Source organism: Anas acuta, chromosome 6 (assembly GCF_963932015.1).
Source record: "Anas acuta chromosome 6, bAnaAcu1.1, whole genome shotgun sequence".
Classification (NCBI taxonomy): domain Eukaryota; kingdom Metazoa; phylum Chordata; class Aves; order Anseriformes; family Anatidae; genus Anas; species Anas acuta.
This window is the reverse complement of record NC_088984.1, coordinates 6,066,856-6,081,354: the sequence shown is the minus strand read 5'-3', so window position 1 is coordinate 6,081,354 and position 14,499 is coordinate 6,066,856. Positions and strand designations below refer to the sequence as shown.

The window sequence follows — 14,499 nt, the reverse complement described above, 5'->3', positions numbered from 1 at the left end:
GAAAGAATTTAAATACAAAATTTATAAGGATACATGAACATTTTGAGTCTTCTAGAAGCCTTGATCAGCCAGCTATAGAAACACAGATGGTTTCAATGTTGTCCCCGGCCCTAAATAATTTCAACACAACTTTGCCCTGTATTAGAACCTATGCGCTCTCTCATGCTAAATGTTTCATGAGTTCTTGTATATGGCCTCATGGAAAAATAGAGGAGATTCAGTGATGGTGGAAACTTTTTTCTAAAAATGTCTCTATCCTGACTGATTTTTATAAGCAGTCTCTTTGGATGCTGGGGTGGTGGGATCTCTCTGGTAACAAAACAAGTTCCTTCTAGCTTTTAATCAGGTTTTAAGCTGAAGGTTTGGCTAAATTTATGTGGCAGAGTATTTTATTGATAGAAGAGCTTGCCAGACCTCTTTGGCAGTGCTCTCTTTTCACTTAAAGACCTTGGTGTAAATCTTTTTAATGGTTCAGCTACAAAAAATTTCAAAGAATCTTTCCCCGCTTCTTTCCATTGCACTATCATCTGTGTAAATCATCTTGCTTACTCATTCTCTTAGCTACTTTAGATTGTTAGTCTTAATGACAGTACTGCAGTAAAAGTGGGGAAAAAAGTATTTTAAACTGTCATTAGTCCATAAAACTTTGATCATTTATAGTAAGTGGGAATTCATCGTGGACTTTTAAGAGAAGGGAGAGGTCAGTCATACCATCCCTACTTAGTTGTGCACCTTTATGATAAAGCACACCTCAGGGGAAAAATAGAAGGTGGAAATGTAAGGATTAAGTGTGCTAAAACTTTGATGCAGCTACTCTTTGAGTTATAAAATATGAAGTAATAAGTACCTGGACTCTTCTTTGAACTTTTCTTGTGTTTTACTCTAAAATATGCAATGCTAAGAGTTATTTTAGTGGTGCAAAGTTTAGTTGCAGTAAATCATCTCACAGTTGTTATTGCCATCATTCAGCAGTTTCTGAAATGTGAATTCTATGCGAATTGTACTGAAAAGGGAGTTTTTGTTGTATATTCTGCTTTTATTCATTTTCATTAAATGTAACAATGTGCAGGAAATTCTTCCAGGGTAAATGTAGGCCCAGTGCAGAGAAATCTTACAATATCACTAGCATTTTTCTGGTTAAATCTTCAACAAAACTTTTAGTGAATCAGGAGGTCTTCTTCGGGACCTAATGCTGTATTAATATGAACTTCAACCACAGACCCTGTTTGCCAAGCTTCATTAATATTGATACACTGGAAAACATTGACAGATCTTAAATATTCTAAAAACAGACTTTTGCCGTGGTCTGTTGGTTGGTTGTTGGTGTTTGTTTCTCTTTAAGATGTATTGTTTGGCAGATCGATTCAGTCATTTGAAATGTCAATATATTGAAATATAATTTCTTGAAATGTCTGAATATTCAGAATATAGAACTTGGAACTTAAAGATGAATCTTTCATGACTTGACAAAATGATTGCCTAAGTTTCCAGGTGTCATCCAGAACAATTCCATTCAAAAACATTATGGAATTCAAAGCACTGGATAAGTCCTTAGGAACATACCTCATAAAACAGAGACAGATATGCTGTCAACATTAATAAATATAAGTTTTATGTGAGTAAGTATTGGAGTAGCAGTATGTGTGGTTTACATATGTGTAATACATAGACATCTGAAGATTCCTTCCTGCTATCCAGGTAAATGACATCTTGATTTATTCAGTGTCTTCCCCCATCCTCACTGTTCATAAACTTCCACGAATCTCATTTAGGCTTTATTTTCGTTGTGCTTGATTTCAATATAAACAGGCAATTGCAGTAATAATTTGATGAAAATCTGACCATTCCTTTTAAATAAGTGGAATATGAAAAATACACTGTATTAAGCTTGCTATGTAGAATAGTCTGATTTTTTGGCTGATTTTGGACTATTCTCACACCTTGCTTAATTGTTGGTGTGTTTGCATATTACTTTTTTATGTGAACTTATGCTTTTGGTTTGCTGTACTGCTTGCATAAAAATCAACTGACTTTAGCAGGGGTAACCATCTAGTCAAACAGAGCAGAATAACACATGGATTACCTTGCTGAAAAGTGTACGTCTTTTGGTGTGAATGCAAAAATTGTTTTAAGCAGAATCCACGTGGTATGTACTATGCTGTAGAAGTTTGCCATTTTTCTCTTTCTGTAGTAATTTATATAAACACAGGTTGCATAAAAAGAGGTAAACACTGGGCAAATATCTTTATTGAATTTCAACCTGGATTATGAATAATGATTTTTGAAGTCTTCAAACCCAGAAAACAATATATGCATTTCAAAAGGCTCTACTCCTAGCTGGCTTTATTTAGCATTCTTGTGAATAGTTTTTTATTATTGATTGTTGTTGTTTTTTCCTACAAGATTTACTAGATGTACTGGAGTTGTCCTTTGTACAATTTCATTTTCTTTTATTGGTTCCCTTAGGACATCGTTATCCTTTAAATAAGAATAGAAAACTGTGTTCTCCTTCTCCTGTTTGGTTTTCTCCCATACTCTTTATTTCCATTTGAACAACAAGGTTGGTCAGGGAATTCAGAATTAAGACTCCATTTCACATCCTCTTCCTTACCTATCTGTGTTGCAGCTAATACTGTCCTCAGGGTATTTAATACAGTGAGTCAAGAATGCATCCTGACAAAACAGTAGGGCCGTGTGTAGGGAGATGCAATGCGTAAGGTCGTACTCTTTGAAAATATTCTTAAAATTAAAAGAGCTGGTACAAAAACATTTGTGGACAAAATGACTCTGTGAGTAAGAAGTTTGTCAAAATTAGAATATGATATCCGTAAGGTAGTAGAGAAGTCTTCTGAAGTTTATTCTTCTTGTGTTTCTTGTTCTCTTTTTTCCCTGCCCCATCTCTTTCTATAGTCTGACTCCCACTTTTCACTTATTAAGAAAACTGCTTTAAAATGAAGTTATAATCCAGTGGCGCAAGCAATTTCTCTTCAGTTGTGGCACAGAGAACAAAAGAGTTTTATCTCAGCTTGTTTATCCCAGAAGGATGGATGGTTTCTGCTATGGTTTCAGGAGAAAGAGATACTTAAGTGGCACATCTTCTACTGACTGTAAGATTTCAAGGATTTTAAAGAAAGAAAGAAAATGGGAGCCAAATGAGAGCATAAGTATCCTTAAACTAAAAAGCTAAAGAGTTTTTCATCCTTGTTTTATTTGTTCTCTAAAGCTTTGCTGGAAAGGGGGAAGGGGTGTCCAAATTTCAGCTGGAGTAGGAATGAAAGAGAGAAGTGTCAAGTCTTTCCAAAAAAAAAAAAAAAACCAAAAAACACCTCAAAGCAAGCTAAAAGACATCCTTGTACTGCAGGATATAATGGATAAGTTCTGCCTTAATTGCAAGGATCCAAAAACTCAGAAAACTGCAGAGCTGCTTGAAGTTGATGCATTACATAAAAGCAGTCAGACTGTCTTTTACTTGGTTTTCTTCTTATTTTATTATTTCTATCTTAAGTGTAAGCTGGATTTACTTAGACTCAATTTTATGCTGCTACTCCTGGTTCAAACCATGAATTCTTCACTTTATTGGAAGTGCCACCAAAAAGGTTTAAGTGAGAAGCACTTCTAGTAAAACCATTCCCGTTCCTCTGCTTTGGTGTTATGTCAACCCCTTAAAGTGTATTTTTTTATTATGTATTTGTGTTTGAACAAGCAGCTTAGCGAGGCTCCATCTGCTTGGTTCTGGTGGAGTCCAGGAGGCTGTATAGGATTCAATTACGGTGCTTGAAGTGCAGCAGCTAACTCCAGTCCAGTGGCCAGCACTCCATTCTCTCACTTCATAGCTCTGCAGATAAACTGGCATTAATGCAAGTATTTGCAGCTACAAACGGAGTATTATAGAGAACAGGGTGCCTCCACGTTTGTCTTGCAGATGCTCATTAGCCTACAAATAGGTGTAGCGTCTTGTTCGGGTTCTCTTCATCTCCTCTAGCATCTCCCTTTCTTGTAGAAGTGTACAAGCATGGCAAAATCTATTCTGGTTCCTGTATGGGACCATTACTTTTGTTTCCATTTATTTGTATTAAAATCCTTCAGTGTGTTCTAAAGACTTGCGTATTATTGAGGTCAGATGAATGAATCTATAGTTCCCCAGTTATTCTGTCTAACCGTCCAACAAACAGTATATTTTCTTCTTTCAAGCCTTAATTTGATGGAACAATTTGTCCAAAAAAAAACAAACTATCAGGCCTTCCTTACTCAAGAAAGGTGATTGCTGGATGTATTCACTTTGAGAACATCAAGCTTTACTTGGTTTTAGTAACATCCATTCCTCAGCCTCATTGCCTTTAGCCATCTCATCCTCACTGCAAGTTTTGAGTACTCCTCTCACTGAGTATTCACAGGGACTTGCATGTCACCTTCTAGAAGGTTTAAACTTGAATCACAGTGTATAATTTAGAGGCAGAAACTAAAAGATTCCCTCTTGAGCTATGTAGGTTGAATGCCTAAAACTGGACACTCTAAATATTACCTCTGCAAATTTTAGTCACAGCTAGATCAGCTTTAATTTATTCCTCACCACAGTTTATAGCATCCCTGCTGCTTATTTCCTTGTTCTCTTACACATCACTGAAGAATATTTCTGTTCTAAATTTTGCTGCAGATTCCCATTCTATGTGGTTTTTGATAGTTTTCACCTTTTTCTTTTGGATCTGGAGATGGCATTTGATCCTGAAGAGAAAAGAAAGGAGCTTTCTTTGCTGAACTCTTTTTTCCCCCCTGTTTTTACTCCCTGTAGCCTCTGCATATTTATAACACCATTCTGGTGTGGATTTAGCTCAGTGTGAAACTTTTTTACTAGCTTTTAATCTTTATTTGAAACATAAGCACCAGGTATGTTTAGAATTTAAAGACCTTCTAAACCTAAAAGATGCTTTTGGCCCAGTAATAGCTACTATTTTCAAAAGGTTAAGCTGCATGGAAAATGTGCCAAAATGTATTTATAAAATTAATCAGTAATGATTTGAGTCTGTATATTTTTTTTAATGTACATTTTTAAATATCCAAATCATAGGATTTTAAATTTAAATCAGCCTTCTTTGGCATCTCTGACTGACACAGATAACGGGCAGCTGCTGAGTCCAGATCTTGTTTGTGGCTCTGCAGCCTTTACAGAAATGTCATGGTTGGGTAGGGTGTTTGGTTGTAGTTACATCGATGTAAAATTTTCAGGGAACCCTTCTTCCACTGAAAGGAGACATAACTATCTTGAAATAGATCTGATTTTACTACTTTGGACTAGATCCAGGTGCTGTGACATCTGCCTAACCTCAGAGTGGTTGGAACAACTATGCAGCATTGTGATCTGTGGTACTGTGGTGTCCTGGCTCCTACCAACCCTACAGTTTGTGCTACTTTTCTCCTATCATTTCAACTCATTTCTTCCTGGATGAGGCAGAATGCAGCCCTCTTTTCTCCCTGGGCGCCCCTGAAGGACAAGGCCAGCAGGCTGGCTGTCAGCAGGGATGAGTGCCCGTGCCCAGACCGTGGGCTTGTCCATAAAGCACTGTGGGTATGTGAACATTGGCTTTAAGGGAGAAGTAGGAACACAAGCTACACTTACCTGATTTCACCCCCTGGGTGTTGTGGCTTTCCCTGATAACACAGGGAGAGCCAGCAAAGTGTAGTTCTGCAGTACGTTGGGGCTCGATCTAATTTTGGATGGGTTCTGTGTGCTGCTGCAGGGAGCTGCTGAATTGTTGTGCTACCACAAGCCCTGTTACTGTGCTTGGGGATGTGTTCATGTTCTCTTTAATCAGTAATTAAATTTCATTTATAAGGGATGACTTAATGTCTGGGAAGACAGACAAAATAATCAAGGAACCCAATTATTCACAAAATCAATGGAAGTTCTAATAATCTTGTAAAGTACCACTTAATTTCTTTCATAAAACTGCTGGCTTCTTCATATTTCATGGTTTCTTCATGCATAGGTCAGTTTAATTTTAGGTAATAAATACACTTGTATTGGCCTTAGAAGGCAACTGTACATCACCTATTTATATAAACTACACTTGCACAGTCTATTTTAAACTTTCCATGCTTCAACAAATTGTCTGGCTATTGACCTCTGCTGGGTCACACCTGTGTGTGTGACTGAGCAATAGCCAATTTGTTGTTCTAATCTGCTCAGTGCTCTAAATTTTTGACCTACAACCCACATAATTTAAGTTTATTTTATTTAAAGATATAGAAGTATGCTTGCTGGAAAACTAGGGAGGTTTGTGTTGAGAAATTATGAATTTTTGCAATGCCTCACAAGTGCCAGGCAAACTTTAGAGTAAATATTACTGCTCTAATCTTTTGGGCCTTTTTAACATTACACATCATTTCAGACTTGTAAAGCCTCTATCTATATGAAAATCTAAACCAGAGAAGCTCTTAAAGTAGAGATGTTAAACCTCTTAACTTTAATTGTAGTGGAACAGATAAATATTTATCTTTATGCATGTGCTAATGACACCTAATGATCAAATACCTGCTGATATTGTCTTCAATCACTCAGAATGGATGTCTAAATGGATTATATAATATAGAGATACTTTCAGGTCATCTGTTCGTCTATGAATGCATTTCTTTCCACAGATTCACTTGCTAGATGGAAACAGAGACAAAAAAAAAGTTATTTCTACACTTTAATTATGCATTCTTTTATAAAATTCAGCTTTAAACAAGGATGAACATTTACAAATAGATGTACATTTTAAATGAATTATTAACCACCAGATTATTTAATGAAATGTTAGGGTATGAAGACAAGCAAAACACATACTCTGAATGAGAGGGAAAACTGTAGCACTGCTGTCACTGTCAGTCACAAGTTTAAAATACTCCTGACCACAAGTCTTTCTGTCAGCAACCTTGAATTAAATTCAGCAAAGCTCCTAATTAACACTGAAATGTACAGTAACCTCACGGAATTGGAGGTTTGTTACTGTACAAAGGACTTCTGCTAAATCTTGCATTAATTTCACTTAGAGAGGAACACTGGAATAATAGCTGAAAGTTAATGCCCACATTATTATTACTCACATTATATAATTAAAACTATTTCTGTTGCCAGTGTTAAAAAATAAAAACTAAAAATATGAAGAAACCCACAAGAAAACCCACAAAAATCAACAGAACTGGAGGCACTTTCTTTTGGGGCTAGATTAATAGCAAGTATACAAGAGCCATCTGCAGAGGGCTCAGGCACCTCAGAATATTGAATGTTTCAATTTCTTCTCAGTTACTGCATCACAGTGCTCAAGGCCACTTCAGTGCCTATTTGTCATGCTCGTAAGCACCTGAAATCTGATTTTTTTTTTTCTTACCCACTGTGCAGCATACTGTGCAGCATACACCAATATGGAAAGATCCATAATAGGATTCTAAAGTTTTAGTGAATACAACACTTTATCAGTGCCATGAGATTTGTTTTAGCCATACTTTCACATACAATCAGAACAAGAGCTACTATTTTAATTTTCCAAGGTGATGCACAGTTATTAGAGGCTGAAAGCAATCCTTAAATGTTGAGGCAGAGGGAGCTGTGGGCCTCCTTGCTGCCTGAACAGAGAGCATACTGGAGCACCAACCCAGAAATTAGGACTTGGATGTTTTCTGATGCAATGCTCCAAGTCCGCATGGCAGAATGACTTGTCTGGGATTCACAACAAAGCCCACACCATGTACCATATGCCATCAAGCAGCCATGCAGAAGGGGGTTTTGAGCTCTCGGTTTTTCTTCCAGGCCTGTGTGTCACTCAGCTGCTGACATTTGGTTGTGGAACAGCAGTTGTGTATTCAGGGATCCTCTCATGCTGCCTTTTTTTTTTTTTTTTTTAAGTTGAATTATTCAAATGTGTGTTTCTATTGTATGTTTTTTGGACTCTAAAATGGAGCAAACATCTTGTTTCACCACTCCTGTCTGTGACCCTGGTCAGCAGGGTTGGAGGATGCCTCCATCAGTATCTTTCTGGAACTGAGCTGGTAGCAACCATGCAGAGGTCACTGTTCTTCACTTCTTTGCTGGTGCTCACCCTTATAAGTTACTCTACTTTAACTTTGATTACTTTCTCAGTTTGAAATACACAAAGACGGTCTCTTGTGCTCCTGTTCATTTCAACATTCATCAATTTTAGTGCAGTTCAGGTAACCCTGGATCTACAAATACACACAGGAGTGTGAGTGTGTTCAGATGCATGTAGATGCTGTATGTATGCATTGTAATTTTTATTCAGAAATATACTGGCAGAAATATTCTGCATACTGGCAATTAAAAGACACACAAAACCCCAAAACACCAACAACTTTAAAAATAAATCATCGAAGATATAAGTCTTGTTGAAATTCAAATGGATTTGGGTACTGATGGATGAGTTCTGGTTTTTGAAGCTATTGTCTCAACAATACGTACATGTATGTCCTTTTCTTATGGCAGAGTTTAGTAAGTTGGTAGATAGGAAAAAGCAATTGAATCTTTACCACCACAACTAGCAGTCTCACGTGTCCTTTGAAACCACCGTTGATCTGATATAACATAACTTACCAGTCCAGAAGCAGTGGTACCTCCAAGATTTATCTATTTCTGCTGGTACACACAGGAACTCTCAGCAGAGGGAGGTGGTGAGCAACATTTTTGAAACCACTGTTCTCTTTTTCTTCTTTTAAACTGTTTTTGAAGAAGACCAGATCTGGAGGGTAATGCAGTGAAACTATTAGCTTTTTAGAACCAGATGATAATTAAGCCAATGTGACAAGATAAGTAACTGTAAATAACACCACTGAAAATAACGTTGGTAATTCTTATTTACATTATGGCTACTTTTGGACCCCTTTATACTCTTTGAGGCCATAAGACCTTTAAAGTCCATAACATAAATGAGAATGTGCTTTTAAAATAGTTTTAATTAATTAAGCAATTTAACTAGCTTAATTAAAGCATTTCACAAATAGTGCAGTCTTCCTAACAGTACGGATTTGTTAAGTCATTTCTGGTATATGTTTTCCGTGTTGGGGAAAACCAGGCCACCAGTAGATGCAAACACACTGAGAAGGCAGTGAGAAATACAGTTTTCTCACAGAAGAGGATCTACCCATTTGTAATACACTAGTGACAGCTGAAATGTGCCAATCAATGGATTGTCTCATGTAATGAAGCACATTGCAATGTTACAGCATTTGCTGGGATGTAAAGGCACGCCATAACATGCATTTTATTTCTGCTTTGTCTTGTTACAGATGCTAAAATAAGCAGTAACATGTTTTATGTAGCAGAAAAGTAGTCTTTGATTTTCAGCCTGACTCAGCTGCACTCAGCTATATTTTGCACAGCACAGGAATGTTGTGCTTGTTTTTGTTGGTTGTTTTTCTCTCTTACTGGCCTCTACTGGTCCTTCAGTGATCCTAACCTACGCTTGGCTAGTCCACAGAATCACAGAATTTCTAGGTTGGAAGAGACCTCAAGATCATCGAGTCCAACCTCTAACCTAACACTAGCAGTCCCCACTAAACCATATCCCTAAGCTCTACATCTAAACGTCTTTTGAAGACTTCCAGGGATGGTGACTCCACCACCTCCCTGGGCATCCCGTTCCAGTGCCTAACAACCCTTTCAGTAAAGAAATTCTTCCTAACATCTAACCTAAAACTCCCCTGGCGCAACTTTAGCCCATTCCCCCTCGTCCTGTCACCAGGCACGTGGGAGAACAGGCCAACCCCCACCTCACTACAGCCTCCTTTAAGGTATCTGTAGAGAGCGATAAGGTCGCCCCTGAGCCTCCTCTTCTCCAGGCTGAACAAGCCCAGCTCCTTCAGCCGCTCCTCATAGGACTTGTTCTCCAGGCCCCTCACCAGCTTCGTCGTCCAGGGCTGGTGTGTTGCTGGTACAGATATTGAGTGCTTCAGACACTGCTTCTCCCACCAGCCAGAAACTCTTGCTCACTGTTATCTTTCTCCACACCTTTTATTAAAGGCTGTCTTTTCTACTCAGATTTTCCTCGAGCAGTATGGCAAATAAAAATAATCAGTTGCAGTGGTAAGAGAACAGCACACAGTAGGACCTGACTCGCCTGCAGCCTGTATCCTGTTTCTCATGTCTATGTCTTGAATTGAGTTGTTATATCTCTTATCATGATGCTGAAACTTCTGTCATGCATTTCAGATATGGTAATTACTGTATCCATGCATTTAGCACATTCGGTCACTAGCAGGAAGACACGTTCTCTAAGTATCAGACTTGAAAATTTCAGGGCCTCGTAACTTCTTTTTATACTACTCCAGGTGCCTTCAGTAGTCCTTTGTTAGTTAATAACTTACAGATACCCTGTGATTCTGTGTCACTGTGATCTAATTTGGCACTGACCATCACAAGTCCCCCTCCATTGTTTCATTTGCATAGTCACAGTAGCTAAGACTATACATTTCTCTACATGTAGCATTCTTTTAAGTTACTTTTTTTTTTTTTTTTTAAACAGATTTTCCACCCAGCCAGACATTTCAGGTAGAGCTTGTCAAAATTCTAATAATCATAGAAAATAGCACCCAAAGGGGGCTTCATGAAATATGCATCCACTTTCCTTGGAAAGGTTTGTCATGTTGTTTGTGATATGCAACACCTCAAAAATAATTTTCTGCTTGTCATCCTTCATCATTTATTTGTGCAGTTGATTATCCCTAGTCATGTGAAGCATGGTGTATATTTCCTTATTGAATTGCATCTTTTTAAAAACATTTCTCCTTTATTTTTCCTTTTCAGTTCATCTTGAATTCTAATCCTACTCTCCCAAGTTATCACCTTGAAGTTAAATCTTAACCCATCATCGAAACAAATCATTATTATTTTTTTTGTTAATTCAAGCCCAGAACCGTTCTGAGAGGCCCTACTAATAGAAACAGAGACCTACCTCTTACTGGAAGTCCCTTTTGGAGGCACGTGCAGATCTTTCTTTCTCCAGGAATCTTATTTGCTTTCCTGTTGACATGCATTCCTGGATGCCCCTCATTTTCACTGCCAATCCTGGCGCTGCCCAGATGCATAGGAATTTTTTTCCCATGAAGTCATTGCATTTATGAAGTTTCTCTTATGATTCTGGTCTACAGCTCTCCTTCCCAGTAAACCATAAGCTTATCATTCCATAGGATCATACAAAAACGATCTTAAGAGGACTTCTTGGGGTATTCAGTACTTATTCCATTTTCAGAGTGAGGCTGACTCAGGTCAAGTTCTGAAAATCCCGGCTTCCCATTCCAGTGCTTAACCACGCTCACGGTGAGGAACGTTCTTCCATCAGTCAAACCCAAGCTTCCCTCACTTAATTTTGTGATTATTGTTACTGGCCCTTTCACTGCCCACCTCTTGGAACAGCCTGGCTCCACCTTCCCCTTTAGCTGTTTCGCAACACTGACTGGATTTCTGCCTGGCTTGCTTCCTTGTCTCTGTTGTAGCCACCCTGTTGCCAATCCTAAGAGTTGTGTGTCCCAGCGCTCTTCTTATCCTAGCAGCCTGTTGTTATTGTTGCTGAAGTTGCCTCTTGACTTTGTTTTTACTCTAAAGGATTAATTTGATTGAGAATATGAAGTGAGATGATCTTCCTGCTCCATATTATTCACTGTGGTTCAGATGTTATCCTCCTCTCATTCTATTTTTTTTTTCTCCCAATATAGGGTTGGTATTTTAGATAAAAATGAGCTCTGAGACTTCCTGTTTTCTCAATTTATTTGCTTGGAGACTTCATTACATTTTGCTGCTTTTCATACCAAAGACATTATTTCCCTAGGAAAACTTAGCTTCACAATACCCTTTCAGGATAGAGCACAGCTGTCTGATCTTATCTGGGCCTGACAGATGCCTACCCTTTCCACCAAGCACAATTCTCTTCTTAAAAGAATTACCTTTTTCTGTAATCTCTGCGTTTAAAAATGATCTGCATACATATGTTTGGAAAGTAGGGTTTATTTTAATAATATGAAGGAAAGACAAGATGTTAGAGAGAGTTTCTGTAACAAATAGAATTACTTCTGTCACTTACTTATTTCATCACCCATTTTAGTGTAATTGTCTTATTTATACTGGCTTCTCTCTTGGAAGAATCCATAGCAATTTCCAAATGTTTAATTAAAACCTGACAATACTAGTGTAATGTGAACACACTACACAAATGAGAAGATAAGGCCGTTTTATGGTAATTGGTATCTGTGTTTTGTTACAGGAAAGTTTCATCTGGCACCAAAGCAGGGGACACTTCCTCTTCGTTGCGTTATGTTTCACATTCATTGGGATGTCAAACTCTTCTGAGAGCTAGATTAGTTATTTCTTTAGGACATAAGTTATGATTTATCTCATTTGGTTTTTAGACAGGGTCTGCAAAAAGTTCCAGTTGGTGCAACTGAGGGGTCAGGAAAGTGAAGCTGGAAGAACAACTGCCTTAAGTTGGCCTTTTTGCTGGGGAAAAAAACCGCACACATCCATCTGAATTTTCAAATAGGCATAACTGAGGTACCTCAAAGGAGCACAAGCACCTCTTCTACTTGCTTAAATGACCACAAACATCTAAATTTCCATTAGAACCACCACCACCACTACAAAAACCCTCTGACTAGCTCATACCCAGTTGCACAACAGCCCTTGCAGAGCCCAATATCTAGATACCTGCCTCTCACCGGGGGCTGCCTGGGAGCCTCAAAATAGACACCAAATTTGCCTCGTATGCACTCCTGGCAGGAGAATGAGGGGGAGGTGCAACCCTGCGATGATTAGAGCATTTGTTAGGGTAGCTGTTGACCTGGACTGGAGCTGGGATTTCTCTGGGCACCATGGAGAATATCCTACTCAGCAGGCAACTCTTCATCTATGCCCTCTTTTTCTCCTCCTCCTTCCTCTCCTGAGGAAGCCTGTATTCATTACTGTGCAACTTCAAAAATGGTAAGAATCTTCAAGGTGCTGAAACTCTGTATTATAACCGTTAAAGGATTTCTTTTGAAATAAGATACCTGGCTGTCTGGCTATGTACGTATACCCAAATTTTGAAAAAGTCTTTTTGAAGAAATAGGTTCAGAGCAGCCAGTTTGGTGCTTGTCAGCATTAAGTCATGTTTTTTTGTTAGCTTTCACAAAACTCAATGGTATTCTTTTCCCCCACTAATAACTTTCTCTTCCTCCCCCACAATCCCCATGCTGATTCTTCAGAAATACATACCAGGAATCTTTTGAAGGTTAACGAAATAATATATCCTCCACATCTTTTGCCTTGGCAGCATGCTGTCTGTTTTAGCTAATTTTGTATAAATTCTTTCTCTTAGCCTTCTATTAACCACTAGCTCAAACTCCCAATGAAGACCTTACTCCTCTCTTTCAAAAAGTGGTATTTAGATAGCTGGCTTAGGTTTTGTCTCTTTTTGCAACATTCTCTCAACATATTACATCGTGTCTCAGAGCACAGTAGACTAAGCCCACAGAAACCGTTTTTTTTTTTTTTTTTTTTTTTTTTTTGAGGCAGGAAGCTAAGGGCCTATCTTGAAAGCATCGCCTACCTTCCTATGAATCTGGGAGATCTGGAAGCCTGTAACATCAAAGTTTTTGTGTCCCATATTTGCAGTGGACGCTTCTTTGCAGTTTTCTTCTGTGAAATGGCTCATACAGGCTCATGTGGTATATACAGAAAGAGGGAATATGTGATGACATAAGATTAAGTATGACAATTAAAGATTTACTATTTGGATATCAGAAAGGGCCACAGAAGTTCATGGCTGTGTTTGTGAGAATAATTTTGACTAGTTTCAAAGGGTAAATTTGGCAGAGTTTTAATACTGTCACTTGACTGAGAAGCCTTACCACTTGCAATGATGTCCTATGGGTCCCTCAATAACCACAAATCCTTTTGGTTACCAACATGTAACATTCAAAGAGAACTGCTTGTGGCAACACGGCCTTCAGTACATCCCAGGTGCTCACACTATGGGCTCTTTAGCTTAAATGCTGACTGTTGCTTAGCCTAAAGCTGGATACTTTACTGAATTCCATGGGCGAATCAACCTCTTCCCCTCTCAGCTCCTTCTGTCCTTCCTCCAGTACTTTCCCTCCTTCCTCTCCCTCCCTCAAACTCCCCCAGTGTCTGGCACTTACAATGTTGTGCAGTCCCTGAGCTTTTTTGTTTTTCCAAACTTTCTACCTGCCTTCCTTCTCTACTGCCAGCTAGCCTGGAAGGAAAGATGCAGTGTTGCAGATCAATCCCTACAATTCAATGGAAGAGCTGAGGATGCATCTTTAATGCTGTGTTAGGAATCTGAGGCACAATGTGTTGAGCTTTGGTAGGGGGAGTAGATACAGAAGGGTAAGTGGCTTGTGTGTTAGGGGGATAGCTCAGCCTTAAGTATCAGCATAGACGCTCTGTTTGGCCTCCTTTGTGCTAAACAAGCAGATAACAGCATCAGAATGCTGTCTCCAACTAATAGCTGGTACATGGTT

General features: G+C 38.6%; 1 long non-coding RNA gene across 3 annotated transcripts; it reads right to left on the bottom strand.

The window, feature by feature from the left end:
* Positions 1 to 2,229: 2,229 nt before the first annotated feature.
* LOC137858812 (uncharacterized) lies at positions 2,230 to 13,437 on the bottom strand. 3 transcript variants are annotated; one of them, XR_011098029.1, is made up of 4 exons: positions 10,941 to 13,437; positions 8,585 to 8,729; positions 6,530 to 6,645; positions 2,230 to 4,722 (listed from the first exon to the last, which is right to left on the bottom strand). It is a non-coding gene; the product is annotated as an uncharacterized lncRNA (long non-coding RNA). The 3 variants fall into 3 exon arrangements; XR_011098030.1 differs by having other exon boundaries at positions 2,230 to 3,835; positions 10,941 to 13,436; XR_011098028.1 differs by having other exon boundaries at positions 2,230 to 6,645; positions 10,941 to 13,428.
* Positions 13,438 to 14,499: the final 1,062 nt, after the last annotated feature.